The following is a 15,330-nucleotide window of genomic DNA, read 5'->3' as shown; positions in this document are numbered from 1 at the left end:
TATTATTATATTATTATTAACTCATCCCTGGTGCTGGGAAACCTGGGCAGGGGGGGTTTGGTGCCCTGGGGAGGCTGCAGAGCTGCTTGTACCCTTTTTTTTTTTTTTGGGGGGGGGGGGTGCCCCCTCCATGCAGCTCCTCAGGGGGGAGGGGTGGGAACCCTGCTCTCCAGCTCTGTTCCAAGTGAATTTTGGAAGGGAATGAGGTGTCCCTGGGGGGGGGGACAGGTTAAAGGGGAGGCCAAAAAGCTGAGCACAGTTCCTCTGTTGCAGGGGTTGGGGGGTGAGCTCAGCTCCGGGAGCCTCCGTGCCTCAGTTTCCCTTTTGGTGCCATCCCTCTGACTCACCAGACTCTGCACAGGGTCCCCCCACCCCACCAAGCAGAAAGCTGCCCCAAACCTCTGCCCTTCTCCCCCATCTCTGAGTTGCAGGGGAGGGGGATTTGGCAGGCAGGGTCCCTCCTGGGCTGGGGGGGTTTGGTTTGGGGAGCTCTGGGCTGTGCTGCAGGGAGGAAGCAGCTCCAGGGGGCTTCACAGAGACCACAAAGTTCACCTGAAACCTCGAACAACTCTTCCTTTCTTCAGGATAATTTTCATTTTGTGGCTCCTTTTAGTCCCTTTTTAGTACCTTTTAGTCCCTTTTCTCCTGGGTTCTTTACACCCATCCCTTCCTTTTGTGGTCCCCTGGGTTCCTCCACCCCATCCCATCCCATCCCATCCCATCCCACCCCATCCCACCCCCAGCCACTGGGTTAGGGTTCTGCATTTCAGAGCCTCAGGGCAAGGTCCCAGCCAGGGCTGCTGTGACAGGGACCTGGAGAGCTTTGCTGTCCCCTCTGGGGTTTTTTTGAGCCCTGTCCTTGTCCTTGTCCCCCAGGCTGATGCTTGGTTGCCTTTTCCTTGCAGTTTGAGGAGCAGTGGCTGCAGCTCGTCCTCTGCTGGGAGCAGAAGATGCAGGAGGCTGCATAGAAGGTAGGAGAGGAGACCCCAACCCTGGGGTCCTCGCTGCCTTTCCCCTTGGCTTCACTTCCCAAGGGTCGTGGAATCCCAGGATGATGGAGAGGTTTGGGATGGAGGGGCCTCCAAGCTCATCCTGCCCTCCCAGCTCAGGTTGCTCCAAACCCCAGGGAATTTTCACCTCTGGAGTTTCCCCCAGGACAGGACCCCCTTGGGGGCCTGGGTCACCCCACATGGGTGCAGGATGGGACCCTCCAGCCCTGCTCTGGTGGCAGCTGCAGGTCCTGCTGGCTCTGCTGTGGGTGCTGGGGTGCTCCCAAAGCTGGGAAGGAGGTGGCACCCATGGGTGCTGGGGTTCCACCCGAAATGGGAAGGAGGTGGCACCCATGGGTGCTGGGGTTCCACTCAAACTGGGAAGGAGGTGGCACCCATGGGTGCTGGGGTTCCACCCAAACTGGGAAGGAGGTGGCACCCATGGGTGCTGGGGTTCCACCCAAATTGGGAGGGAGGTGGCACCCATGGGTGCTGGGGTTCCACCCAAACTGGGAAGGAGGTGGCACCCATGGGTGCTGGGGTTCCACCCGAATTGGGAAGGAGGTGGCACCCATGGGTGCTGGGGTTCCACCCAAATTGGGAGGGAGGTGGCACCCATGGGTGCTGGGGTTCCACCCAAATTGGGAAGGAGGTGGCACCCATGGGTGCTGGGGTGTTCCCAAAGCTGGGGAGGAGGTGGCACCCATTCCAGGTCCTGCAGCCCTGCACCCAATGGTGGGTGCCTCTGAGGTTCTCCAACACCCATATTCTGCTTTTCTGCCCCGACTTTGGTTTGGGGCTCTGTGTGGTTGGGTTTTTTTTTTTTCTTTTGCAAAGCGGGGGGGTCAGTGCCAAGATTTGGGGCCCAAAACCCCAATTATTTCCCCCCTTTCCTTCCCTGCTGTTCAGGTGCTCTTGGTTCAGGTTCCTCTGCTTGGTTTTTTTTCTCCCTCCTCGACTTTCTCTGCCTCTTCCTTGCAGTTCTGGGCAGGGTTTGCAGGGAGGTTGTGGCAGGGAGGAGGCACCTCCTGTACCCCAGATGGAAATCAATAAAAAGAAAAATTTTAAACAATCCTCTGCCCCCAGCTCCGGAGATGAGGGATGGGGGGGGGGTTGTGGTGAGTTTGGCTGGGTTGGATTTGGCTTTTTAGTGCTGGGGATGGGACAGGTCCTTTATTTGGCTGGGGAGAGCATCCCCTCTGCAAGGTCATGGCCAAGGCTTTGTCTGGGGTGGTTTTGCTCAGGGAAACCAAAAGCTCTGCAGGCATCGGGGCTGGAGGATGCTGCCTCTGGGCACAGAGAAGCTGGAATGCTTATGGATTCTGGCTGTGGAATGCAGTGGAGGGATGGAGGATGGGGCTGGGGACCCTGCGTGGCTCCAAATGCACCATCCCCACCCCCCTATCCCAGCCTCTGCCATCCCTCTGGGATTTTTTTCCCCAAAATCCTGCTGGAGTTGGGATCCACCAGCTCCAGCAGGTCCTTATTTTTTATTTTTTTTTTTTTAGGTTCACACAAATTCCAGTTTGTCTTTTTTTTAATTTTTTTTTTTTTTTTTTTCGGGTTGGCAGCATCTTCCTGCAGAACCCCTGCTGCCAGCAGAGAGTTTTGAGCAGGGGAGGAGCAGCTCAGCCCCTTCTGCAGCTTCAGCCTTGGATGGCTCCGGGGAGCTTAGGGGGAGGAGGAGGATTTGGAAAAGCAGCTCCAGGGACTGCATTGAAACTCAGCCCCTTTTCCTCACCGAAGGAGGAGGAGGAGGAGGAGGAGGAGGAGGAGCTTGACCCAGCCTGGGAAGTGTGAGACCAGCAGCACGGGGAGGTTCCCCCCACATCCTCACATCCCGTGCTGGGCAGCATCACTGCCCATCAGCACGGGGACTTTGGGCTTTCTGTGCCCTTCCTCAGCCCCATTTTAGGTGCAGCAGGAGAACCTCCCTCTCCCCAACAGCATCTGCTGGGGAAAACTCTTCCAGGGTCTGTGTGAGCTCAATGGAATCAACTTTTGGTGTCCTGGAGGGGTCTCGCTGCAGCTGTGCTGGGTAAATGGGGTGGCTGGTGGGATTTTTTGCTTCCTGAGCCTTTCCTCAGCCCCATTTTAGGTCCTCCAGGAGAACCTCCCTCTGCCCACCAGCTGGGGGAAACTCTCCTGGGGTCTGTGTGAGCTCAATGGAATCAATTTTTGGTGTCCTGGAGGGGTCTTGCTGCAGAAATGCTGAGTAAATGGGGTGGCTGGTGGGATTTTTGCCTTCCTGAGCCCTTCCTCAGCCCCATTTTAGGTGCAGCAGGAGAACCTCCCTCTCCCCAACAGCATCTGCTGGGGAAAACTCTTCCAGGGTCTGTGTGAGTTCAATGGAATCAACTTTTGGTGTCCTGGTGGGGTCTTGCTGCTGTGCTGGGTAAATGGGGTGGCTGGTGGGATTTTTGTCTTTCTGGGCCCTTCCTGAGTCCCATTTCAGGTCCTCCAGGAGAATCTCCCTCTGCCCACCAACTGGGGGAAACTCTCCTGGGGTTTGTGTGAGCTTAATGGAATCAACTTTTGGTATCCTGGAGGGGTCTTGCTGGGTAATGGGGTAAATGGTGTGGCTGGTGGGATTTCTGCAGGGTTTGTGCTGGGCTCTTGGGGAGGTTTTGTGGCCTCAGTCTGATTCGCAGCTGCTTGGGGAGAACCTTTGGGTCCCCAGGTTTGTTCCTCTGCCCTTGCAAGATCTGGGGTCACCTTCTGCTGGAGGTTTAATGCTCAGAGAACCTGGAGTTTGCAGCTTTGGGGCTGGGGGCATCCCTCAGGATTCGCCCTCGTTCCAGGGTGAGCTCAGAAAAAGCAGCTGGTGGGCTCCCCAAAACCCCCATTTCTTGCCCAGAAAAGGGGAGAGAGGTGGCTTGGGGAAAGTGATGGGCTCCTTGCTGGGCTGTGGTGCTGGAGGTCACCTCAGAAGTCCCCAGGTGACATTTTGTGGCTTTGCTGCTCTGAGCTCAGCTGCTGTTTTGCCACGGAGGAGGGAGTGGGGTGGGGGAGGAAAAAAAAAACCAAAAAAACCCCAACAAAATCTTCAAAGCTTTTTATCCTTGAGGAAAAGCCACCTTGGCCAGCAATGCCTGCACTGGACTCATCCTTGGGGGTCCCCCATGTGTCCCCATCGTGTCCCCCCCTTGATGGGAGCCTCAGCAAGCAAGAGGCTGTGGCTGCTCCCTTCCCATCCCCCAAAAAAAGTTCTGAGCCCCCCCAGGTGTCCCCAAACTGCCCCACACCAGCTTTGGGGTCCCTGGCTGCTGGGTTGGGGGGGTTGGGGGGTCCCACCCCACGTTTCCTCCCAGGAGGAGTGGGAAGGACCCAGCCCCTGGGGCTGCTCTCAGGACCTCTCACTCTTTCCACTGGAGAGTTAAAATTAGAAACTTCTTTTTTTAAAACAGGCGTCACTTTAAACCTTGCCAGCCCAACTGGGTTTCCTTTTATTTCCCCCCCCCTTCCCTTCCCCGGCTCCTTTTCACTTTATATATTTTTTTTTTTTGTTATTGTCAAACTCTGCATGCACTTTTCTCCCTTATTTATTTATTTAATCCCCCCCCTTCCTCTGGTTTTTTTTTTGTTCCTTCCTTTTTTTTTTTTTTTTTCCATTCCTTCCTTTTTTTTTTTCTTTCCTTCCTTTTTTTTCCCCATTCCTTCCTTTTTTTTCATTCCTTTTTTTTTCCATTCCTTTTTTTTTCCTTTTTTTTCCTTCCTTTTTTTTCTTTCTTTCTTTTTTTTTTTTTTTTTTAAACCTGCAGTGTGGGTGTGGGGCTGGGAGCCAAATCAAGAGCCTGGCCACACTCCCACCCCCATCACCTTACACAGCCTGGGGGATGAATTTAGAGCCCTTATCTCTTCCTTATCTCTTGGCAGCTCTGCTGGGGGGGGTGGTTACCCCAGACCCTCCCCCCCCTTATTTTCCTCCTGTCACAGCTCTAGGATGTGAGTCTGCCTCTAATTATTTTTTTTTCCTTTGTGTTCGTGGTAAAACCCCAAAGTGCCCCTAAATCAGGACCCTTTGCCCATAAATCAGGACCCAGCTGGATGGGGAAACTGAGGCACGGGGCTCAGCGCTGGGGGTGGGGAATCCAGGGGTTTCCTTTGCTTAAAATCAAACCAAATAGAGGTGAGGAAGGAAAATGCAGAGGGTGAGAGGCAGGGGACAGGAGTGGTGTCTGGGTACAGCCCAGCCCCTTGGGGATCCTGGGGACACCTGGCAGGGAGGGTGCTGGGGATGGAGATGGGTGCTGGGTGCCAGGAGTGGAGATGATGGAGGGTGCTGGAGATGGATGTGGGTGCTGGGTGCCAGAAATGGATGTGATGGAGGGTTCTGGAGATGGACATGGGTGTCAGGAGCCAGGGATGGAGATGGGTGCTGGGTGCCAAGAGTGGAGAAGATGGAGGGTTCTGGGGATGGATGTGGGTGCTGGGTGCCAGAAATGGATGTGATGGAGGGTTCTGGGGATGGATGTGGGTGCCAGGAGCCAGGGATGGAGTTGGGTGCTGGGGCTGGACATGGGTGCTGGGTTCCAGCTCAGCTCAGTGCTGGAGGTGTCCATCCCATCCCAAATCCAGAAGGCAAACAGGAAAAGGAGTGGGAAGGAGGAAAACCAGACACCCCCTGGGGTAAAGCTGGGTCCAGCTGCCCCTGGGGACCCCGTTCCCCTGTCCCAGGGGTGGGATCCTGTCCCTATGGGAAATGTTCCCTTTGGTGTGGGGTGTTTTGGGACTTTTTGGATGGTTTCGTTTTGGGACTCAGAAGTCATCGCAGTCCTTCCCATGAGGGGGGGGGCAGCAGGGACCCCCCAGGGGGGACAGGGGGACCCTGAGGATGCCTGAGGGGATAGGGGGTGATGTTTGGGATGCAGGAAGCCCCTACTCTGGGTTTGCACCTTAATGGTTTCCCATTTGAGAGGAAAACCCCAAACCTGAGGCTTCTCCTCCATCCCCCACTCCGGGGGGGGGGGGGAGCAAGGGCTGGGGGAGCCCCCAAAACTCTGGCTACATCTTCCCCCTCCCTTTTCCTCCCTGTGGCCTCAACTCCAGTGAAAATCCCCACAGTGGGTCTGGTTTGGGGGGGCAGGAGCTGCTTCAGGTCCCTGCAAGGATGGTTTTGACATCCTCCTGGTGCAGGAGTGGGGGAGCTGACCCCAAATCCAACTCTCTCCTTCTTGCTCTTTTTTTTTTTTTTTTTTTTTTTTTTTTTTTGGTTATTATTACATTTTTTTTTAATGAGTCAACCTCTCATCTGTCATATTAAACCTCCACATTAGCAGGTATTGAAATTGGGCTCTGACAACAGTGACAGGGGAAGCTGCAATCTGCTTGGCAGAGAGCAGGAGCCAGCAGGTGGTTATTTCATGCCCTGCAGGGAGCCAGGGGGGGTGGGCAGCAGAGGTGGATAATGAGCTCCCTCTTCCCTTCATCTGGAAAAACCTACTTGGAAAATAACTCCCAGGCTCCAGCTCTGGAGCTGGTGATGGATGGAGGGAAAAGGGGAAAAGGGTTTGGGTGGTCTGACTGCTCCTCCCTGGGGATGGAGGGTGGGTGGGGGTGGATCTGGATGGAGGGGGATGGAGTGGATGGAGATGGAGGGTGAATGGAAAAAATGGGGATGGATGGGGATGGAGGATGGGTGGGAATGGATGGGGATGGAAAAAATGGGGATGGATGGAGATGGAGGATGGGTGGGGATGGAGAACAAATGGGGATGGATGGAGATGGAGGATGGAAGGAGATGGAGGATGGATGGGAATGGATGGGGATGGAAAAAATGGGAATGGATGGAGATGGAGGATGGATGGGAATGGAGGATGGGTGGAGATGGAGGATGGATGGGAATGGATGGAAATGGAAGATGGGTGAAGATGGGAGGATGGATGGGGATGGAGAATGAATGGGGATGGATGGGGATGGAAAATGGGTGGGAATGGATGGAGATGGAGGATGGATGGAAATGGAGAACAAATGGGGCTGGATGGAGGATGGATGGGCTGGAGGATGGATGGGAATGGATGGGGATAGAGGATGGATAAAGAATGGCTGGGGATGGAAAAAATGGGGATGGATGGAGATGGAGGATGGGTGGGGCTGGAGGATGGATGGGAAAGGAGGATGAGTGGGGATGGAGAATGAATGAGGATGGGTGGAGATGGAGGATGGGTGGGAATGGATGGGGATTGAAGGTGCATGGGGATGGAGGATGGGTAGGGATGGAGGATGGATGGGGCTGGATTGGGATGGAGGCTGGATTGGGATGGAGGTGACCCCTGCACTCAGCTGCTCCCAGCTGTGTGTGTGGGGGATGCTGACCCCACAGCAGGGCTTGCAGGGTCCCGGGTGTCCTGGGTGTCCCTTCTGCAAGGCTGGCACCACCAAGGTCACTGCTGAAGGTCATGAGGGTTTTCTGGTGGCTGCCTCAGCCTTTGCACTTTTCTGGTGGAGCTGTGAAGGTCCCTGTAGCACGGGGCTCTCCAGCCCCTCGGGGTTAATTCCATGGGTTGATTCCTCCCTCCTGCTCCTTCCCTGCAGCATCTCCAGCACTGAGGACCAGCTGCCACCCTGGGACACCCTCTGGTCCCCTGGGCTTTTCCTCTTCAAGGCCACGTCCTCACCTTGGCACTGGGTGACACCGGGTGACACCAGGTCCCTGGGTGGCTTTTGGGCCATGGTGACCTTGCCTGGGACCCCCACCTGCCCCAGGTCCCCTCCCCAGGCTCTGCTGGCTCTGGTGGCCCAGGGGAGGTGTGTGGCTGTGCCCCAGGGATGGTGGCACTCCTGGGGGGGGGGGACACACAGTGGGATTTGAGGTGCAGGGGACCAGGGTGCTGCCACCCTGGGGCTGTCACTCTGGTTTGGTGGCATTTGTCTGGCTCCACAGGGATGCAAACGTTTGGATGAGCTGCAGGGGAAGAGAACACGAGCCTGGGATTGATAATTCCTCCTCCAAACCCTTCTTTTTTCCCCCTGCAGACTCCAGTTCTCCAGCAGCTTTTCAGGGCTCTGCTTTTCCCCCCCACCCCCAGACTCCTCCGGTCCTGGCACGCCGCGGGGTTTTGTTACAGCTCAGCAGAGCTGGCTGCACGCTTGGCATCTGCTTTTCTCCAGAGAGAGCCTGAATCTGGGTCAGGAATAGCTCTGTCTTTTCCCAATTCCTCGGGGAGGGGGAGATCTGATTGAATTCAGCTCCAGTTCTGCTCTCCAGAGCCTCCCAGGCTCGGTACCTGCAGCCGGATCCCACGGGAATGGATCCAGAATCAGGTGCAGGGCAGGGATTGCAGCTCAGCTTTGGATTTACACCTGCTGGGAGATCAGGATTTGGTCCCAGGGAGGCTTTGGCACTGCAGTTGTGGTCCTGAGCCACGTTTCAGGAGCTTTCCCCTCCCCCTGCATCTTGGGGAGCTTCACACAGGAACCCCGATAGCAGCAGCATCACCCTGAAACCAGGATGGAAGCTTTGGAGGGGACTTCAGCTCGTTGGTGTGGGGTTGATCTTGGTTTGCAGATAAAGAGGTGCCAAACTGTGCTGAGCTGGCAAGGTGGAGCCCTTCATGAGCTCAAATCCTCCATGAGTTGGAGCCCTTCATGGGTTCAGACTCTTCGTGAGCTGGAGCTCTTCAGTGTTGGGGTCTTTCATGAGTTGGGGTCTTTCATGAGTTGGGGTCTTTCATGAGTTGGGGTCTTTTATGAGTTGGGGTCTTTCATGACCTGGAATCCTTCAGGGGTTCAGTCTCTTCATGAGCTGAAGTTTTTCATGAGCTGGAGCTCTTCAGGGTTGGAGTCTTTCATGAGTTGGGGTCTTTCATGAGTTGGGGTCTTTTATGAGTTGGGGTCTTTTATGAGTTGGGGTCTTTTATGAGTTGGGGTCTTTCATAAGTTCAAGCCCTTCATGAGTTGGGGTCCTTCGTGGGTTCGTGCTCTTCCTGAGCTGGAGCTCTTCATGAATTGGAGCTCTCCATGAGTCCTTCCCAGTTTCAAATCCTTCCCAGGAACAGGACTGGGGGAGCTGAGGTTGTCCCAGCTTGGATGCATCTCCCCAGTGCTGCCTCCTCCTGGGGGGGATGATGCTTCCCCCCTCCCACCCCCCCCCCAGTTCTACACCAAACCCAGCTTGGCCCATCAGTGGTGTAAATTCATCTCCCTGCTGGGAGGGTGGGAAAAACAACACCATGGGGAATCCAGGTGCTGGATTTTAGGGAAGAGGCAAAGCCCCTGAGAGGAGGTTGGAGCCAGGGGGGGTCGGACTCTGCTCCCAAGGAACAAGGGATGGGCCAAGAGGAACTTTTGGCACAACTCAAGTTGTGCCAGGGGAGGTTTAGGTTGGAGCTGGGGAAGAATTTCTCCCTGGAAAGGGTTGTCAGGGCCTGGCCCAGGTCCCCATCATCCCTGGAGGGGTTTCAGAGCCCTGGAGATGTGGGGCTGAGGGACTTGGGGTGGTGGGGACTGGGCAGGGATGGGGGGGACTGGGTGATCTTGGAATAACTTTTCCAGCCAAAAGAATTCTCTAATCCTGTGCTTTGGAGATGATCTCAGATGGTCTCCTTCAGCCCCTGCCCAGCCAGCAGCCCTGGGGGCTTTTGCAGGACTTGGGTTTGATGTAGAAACCCAGAAATTTTGGGGGCACTGGAGGGTGCAGCTTGATCTTTGAGAAGGGGCAAGCCAGCAGGACTCGGTTCTCTGCTCCTCAGGATGCCCCCATCCCACAGATCCTGCAGCCCCCAGGAAGGAAACCACAAGTCCTTGGTGTCAGCCTGGAGGATGTGGCAGGAGAAAACAAATCAGTGCCCAAGGGGCAGCAGGCAGGGAGGAAACTGGAAGGCAGGAGCTGCAGGGGGGTCAGGAGGGGCCTGGAACTGCATCCATATCCTTGAGGGATGGATCCATCCCTTCCCATGGGTGGGGAAGGGACCTGGCAGCCTCGGGCCAAGGCTTGGGGACCTGGGCCACTTTGTGCTCTTTTTGCCTCTTTTTGGTGGGGGGTCTGAGCTTGGGGCTCCTCAGCCACCTCCTGCCTCAGCCCAACTCCTTTGGGTGCTAAAAGCTGCAAAGTTTGCAGCAGGGCACTGGGGCTGCTCTCAGCACCTCCAGAGTGTCATTGTCACCTCCAGAGTGTAATTGTCACCTCCAGAGCATCACTGCTCCCTCCCACAGCTCAGCCCAACCTCCCCACACCCTCACCCCAGTGAGGGGCTCAGCACCCACCCCGGATCCCTGGGTGTCAACCACATCCCCTGGCAGCTCAAGCCCCCCCAGCAGTGGGAGCAGCACCAGGGAGGGGATTGTCCCCTCTGGTCCCCTCTGGGGAAATCCCTGGGGTAAAGCTGGGTCCAGCTCTGGGGTCCCCATCAGCAGAAGGACACGGAGCTGTTGGAGCCATTCCAGAGGAGGTCCTGGAGCTGCTGGGAGGGCTGGAGCAGCTCTGGAGCCAGGGGGAGAGAGTTGGGGGTGTTGAGGCTGGAGAAGGAGAAGGAGAAGGAGAAAAGGAGGAGAAAAAGGAGAAGGTTCTGGGGAGACCTCAGAGCACCTTCCAGTGCCTGAAGGGCTCCAGGAAAGCTGGGGAGGGACTTGGGACAAGGGCCTGGAGGGATGGGATGAGGGGGAAAGGTTTCCAGCTGCAAGAGGGGAGATGGAGAGGAGATCTTGGGGAGGGAGGGAGAAATTCTTTGGGGTGAGGGTGCTGAGCCCCAGGTCACCCCCAGAAGCTGTGGCTGCCCTATCCCTGGGAATGTTGGAGGTTGGATGGGGCTTGGAGCCCCCTGGGCTGTGGGAGGGGTCCCTGCCCATGGCACTGGATGAGTTTTGAGGTCCCTCAAAACCCAAACCATTCCATGATTCCATGATTGCCCCCCCATCCAGAGCAGCCCCCAACCCTGTTCCCCCCCCAGCCATCCCTGGTTTTAGGAACCACTCTGAGTGGTGATTTTTCCTCCAGTTCCACTCTTCCCATCCTTGGGCTGTGGCTGTGGAGTGGGTGAGAAATTCCCAGTGGGCATCAGAGCGTTTGTAGCTGTAGGATTTGCACCCAGATCCCCTTTTCCCACCCCCCTGGGATGGGTTCCTGGGCTGGAATGGGATAAAACCTAAACCAGTCTGGGATTCCATGACAGAAGAGTCAAGGGAAAAAGCTCCTCCTGAGGGGGGCCAAAGGGGCCAAATCTCCTCCTGGCAGACACCAAAACCTTTCTGCCAGGGTGAGCTGGGATTCTGTGAATTCCTGCACCCTCTAACCCTGTCCAGGAGCTGGGCTGATCTCAGCCCTTTGGTGGAGCCAAGGTGGGATGAAGGGATGAACCTTTCTTTGGAAAAATTCTTGCAGATCCTGGGGGAAGGATGGGGAGGAGTGGTGGGTGCCAGGGCAGTGCTTTGGGGTTTGCTCCTCTGTAGCTGTCACCTTCTTCCCTCCCTTCAGTTTGGGGCTTTCTGTGCTGTCCTGGGACATCCTCCCATCCATCTCCATCCCATGACCCACGTTTCAGCACCTTTGCATGGGAATGTTTGGTTCCTTTTCAATTTTCCTTCCTTGTTTTTTTTTTTCCCAGCCTCCAGCTGCCCCGTGAAGCTCCTTTTGCAGATTTCCCCATGGCCAGAGGTGGTCCTGGCCCTACTTTGGGGATGAAAATGGGGAAAATGTTCCTTGGGAACTGGTACCACCATGAACCCATCCGTATTTTTTTCCCAGGAGTGGACTGGGAAGCGTTAGGGAAAAGCAAAGCTCTGCAGAGCTTCATAGGAATATTTTTTTTTTTTAAGGATTCATTTATTTGCCTTTATTTATCTTCCTAAAGCTTTTTGGGGTTTGTTTGATCTTTCCTTCCTAGGTGCCTGGGCAAAGTTTGGTTTATTTCAGCTGAGGTCATGCTGAGAGGCACAAGGCTTTGCAGGTTGGGGTTTTTAAGGAGGTTTTAATAGCAGGGGGGGGCTGGATGGCTGGGTCAGGGCTGACTTTAGTGAGGAGGAAACTAAAAAGGGACATTAAAAAGTCTCTTAAAAATAGCAGAAAGAGAATGTGAGGCACAGGGAAGGCTGGTGAGGAGAAATGGAAGAGGGAGAAATGATGGAGCAAGGTGGGACCAGGCAGGAGCAGGTGAAATAGGTGGGAAATACATAGAAAAAAAAAGACTTAGAAGAGGTATCAGGTCTCCTGCCTCCCAGCTCTCAGGATTCAGCACCCCCAAATTCCTTGGTTTGTAAAAAACCTCTCCCAGCTGAGATTCCTCTCTGATTTTTTTTTTTTTTTTTCCTTCTCCTTTCTTCCCCCATTTGCAAACTGCCAACCCAGCTCCCTCTCCCCTCTCTCCAATTTAAAGCAATTTGCTGGGAGCTGGGGATGAATTACTCAGCACAGAGTTAACCAGCACCTGCTCAGAGTTAATTGGCATGTGTGCTAATTGCTGTGATAGTCATCCTGGGCTGAGGGGGTGGAGGGCAGGAGGGGAGGGGGGGGCTGTGGGTGCTGCTGGCTGCCTCCATCCCACTGCTTCTCCTGGGAGTTTTCCCCTTGCCCAATCCTTGGGGTGCTGCAGAGGGATGGGATGAGTTTTTAGCCAGCACTGGGGCCTTGCTGCCATGCCCTGGGCTTTGCTTCCCGGGGTTCTGGGTCCCTGGTTGGGATATTTGTGGACCCCCTGGTACCAGGATGCTCGGGGGTTGCCATGGAGATGGGTACCAGTGGTACCAGTGGGATGGTGGCACCACGAGGGGGGGGAGGGACCCAAACCCCCTCTGCACCATTTTTTGAGCCATCCCAAGCTGGGTTCAGGTGCTGGGGCAGTGGAGATTCTCCTGTGTCTCCTAAGGGCTGGGCTGAACCCACCCACTGGTGTTGGTGGCAGTGGGGATGTGGACACCTCATCCCAAATGGGATGGGAGGATCCCATGGGCTCTGGGGCCCTGAGCCTTGTGAACCTTGGAAAAGCAAGCTGAGAAGAAAGGAGCTGCTGTTTCAGAAGGAAAAAAAAGATGTTTTAATGCCATTTAATGAACAAACCCACCCATGACTCCAAATGGGAAAAAGTTATTTAGGAGTTTTAACTCCTTTTAAAAGTCCCAAAGGGTTCTGGGTGCTTGGCTAGAGATAGATTTAAATGCTCAAATTCCACCTGCTCCCAGAGGAGGCTCCCAGTGCTTCAGGGGAGCACTTAGGGAGCCAGAGGAATTCTCTGGAGAAGGAAAAGGAGCTCAAGGGGTGCTGGCTGGGTGCAGGGTGGGTGCTGCTGGGTTGGGTCTGAGCAGGCAGTGGCATTGCTGGGGGGGGTGGGGAATCTTTCCAGGTTTTCTTGCACTTGCAGGTGCTGATCAGAAACTCAAAGCTGTGGTTGGGCTTTCTGAAACAGCCACCTGGGCAGGAAACCTGAAAATACCTGGGTTTAAAAATATGTTGGGGGAAAAAAAAAAAAAAAGCAACCCAACTGGGAGCATGAAGAGAAAAGGGAGGAGGTTTCAATCCCCTCTGTGGGATGAGTTTGGAGGTGCTGGGATTTTTTCCATCCCTCCTTTTAATCCCACCTGAGCTCCCTGCTCACTGCAAGGTGTTCTCCTTCCCATGCAGGGCAGAGGGATCAAGAGCATCCCCCAGGCAGCTCTTTTTTCTCCCAGGATGACAAGGAAAAAAAAAAAAGCAGGGCCAGGGCCATCTTTGGCCATGGGGAAATCTGCAGGGAAAAAAAAAAAAAAAAGTTGAAAAGTCACCTTGGGACACTTTTTATCTGGGAGCAAACCCTGGGGCTGGGGCAATGGTTCCCATCCAGGGAACCCAGGGCTGGGGATTTGGGAGCAGCAGAAAGGACGTGGCTTTGAAAATGGTTGAAAAAGGTGATTTGTAGCAAAGCAGCTGGTTTTTAGTTGCAGCAGGGGGAGGGGAATGTGGTTTGGATGGGCTGGGGAAGCAGGGCTGGGGTTTTCTCCTCCATCCCATTCCTTTTGGCCAGGGTTGCATCCTGTGCAAAAGTCCCCCAACTGAATTGTGTTCAAATCTGTTTCCTTTCAGTGCCTTGAAATTTACTGCCCAGTTGTTCTCCAGTGTTTATTGTTGCTTCTGGAGAGTTCCTCTCTGGTTTGGACAGTAAATCCAGCCTCTTTTCAGAGGGTTCCTCTCTCCAAGAGCTGCAGCACAAGGAAAAAATTAGCATCTTGCCCCGGGTCCGGATGCAGAGCTGTTGCTGCTTCATGCTGCTCCTGGCACTTTTGGGGTTGGGGAAGGTGAATATTTTGCAGCTGGTTGAAAGAAACAGAAAGTCCAGAGGGGAAAAACTCCAAAGCAAACTCAGCAGAATCTTCTTGCCCTGCCAGAGTTTTCCCCACGCGTGCAAAATCCTCAGCTCAGCTCCCGGATTTGAGTGGACTCAGAGTGATGGTGGAAATGGGACTGGAAAAGCTCTGGGACCAGTGAGAGTCTGGGACCAGTGAGGCTCTGCAACTGGGGATGCTCCGGGACCAGTGAGAGTCTGGCACTGAGGATGCTCTGGGACCAGTGAGCTGGGACCTGTGATGCTTTGCAGCCAGAGATGCTTTAGGATTGGGGATGCTCTGGGACCATTCTGATGGTGGAAATGGGACTGGAACTGCTCTGGGACCAGTGATAGCCTGGCACTGGGGATGCTCTGGGACCAGGGGTGGTCTGGGACCAGTGAGAGTCTGGGACCAGTGAGGCTCTGCAACTGGGGATGCTCTGGGACCAGTGGTAGCCTGACATGGGGATGCTCTGGGACCAGTGATGCTCTGGGACCAGTGAGAGTCTGGCACTGGGGATGCTCTGGGACCAGGGGTGGTCTGGGACCATTCTGAGTGGGCTCAGAATGATGTTGGAAATGGGACTGGAAATGCTGTGGGATCAGGGAGGATCTGGCACTGGGGATGCTCTGGGACCAGTGATGCTCTGGGACCAGTGAAGCTCTGCAACTGGGGATGCTCTGGGACCAGTGAGCTGGGACCTGTGATGCTTTGCAGCCAGAGGTGCTTTAGGAGTGGGGGTGCTCTGGGATCAGGGGTGCTCTGGGACCAACCCTTTGGGAATTTTTTTCTTGCCCTTGATCTCTCTAGGCTCCTTGCTGGGCTCCCCATTGCTTGTCTTGGGAGAGGAAATTGTGGGTTTTTTTGGGGTGGAGGGGGAAAAGTTACCCTGTTCCTCTCTTGGCTGCTGGAACCAGAAGGCACGAGGCTTCCCAAAGAATTTTAACTCCCACCCCCCCTCCAAAAAAAAAAAAAAAAAAAAAGCAGAGAAAACAATGAAGTGAGTCACCCAATCCAAGGAACCCTGAAAGGGGAGAATTTATTGTTGGAATGAGGAGGTGAAGGAGGGGCCCAAGGTCCTTGGGGGCTCAGGAGGGTGTGGGGGGGTCAG

The 15,330-nt window shown here is 54.9% G+C and overlaps 1 protein-coding gene across 1 annotated transcript in view; it reads left to right on the top strand.

Moving 5' to 3' along the window:
• The window catches only part of MEF2D (myocyte enhancer factor 2D), a 76,406-nt gene that overhangs the window by 21,146 nt on the left and 39,930 nt on the right, over positions 1 to 15,330 (top strand). Inside the window, 1 exon segment of the mRNA XM_071726948.1 lies at positions 906 to 971. The gene's annotated coding sequence lies outside the window, so the exon portion shown is untranslated.

This window comes from Heliangelus exortis, chromosome 27, assembly GCF_036169615.1.
Source record: "Heliangelus exortis chromosome 27, bHelExo1.hap1, whole genome shotgun sequence".
NCBI classification, from domain to species: Eukaryota; Metazoa; Chordata; class Aves; order Apodiformes; family Trochilidae; genus Heliangelus; species Heliangelus exortis.
This window is presented reverse-complemented; position numbering and strand designations above follow the sequence as displayed.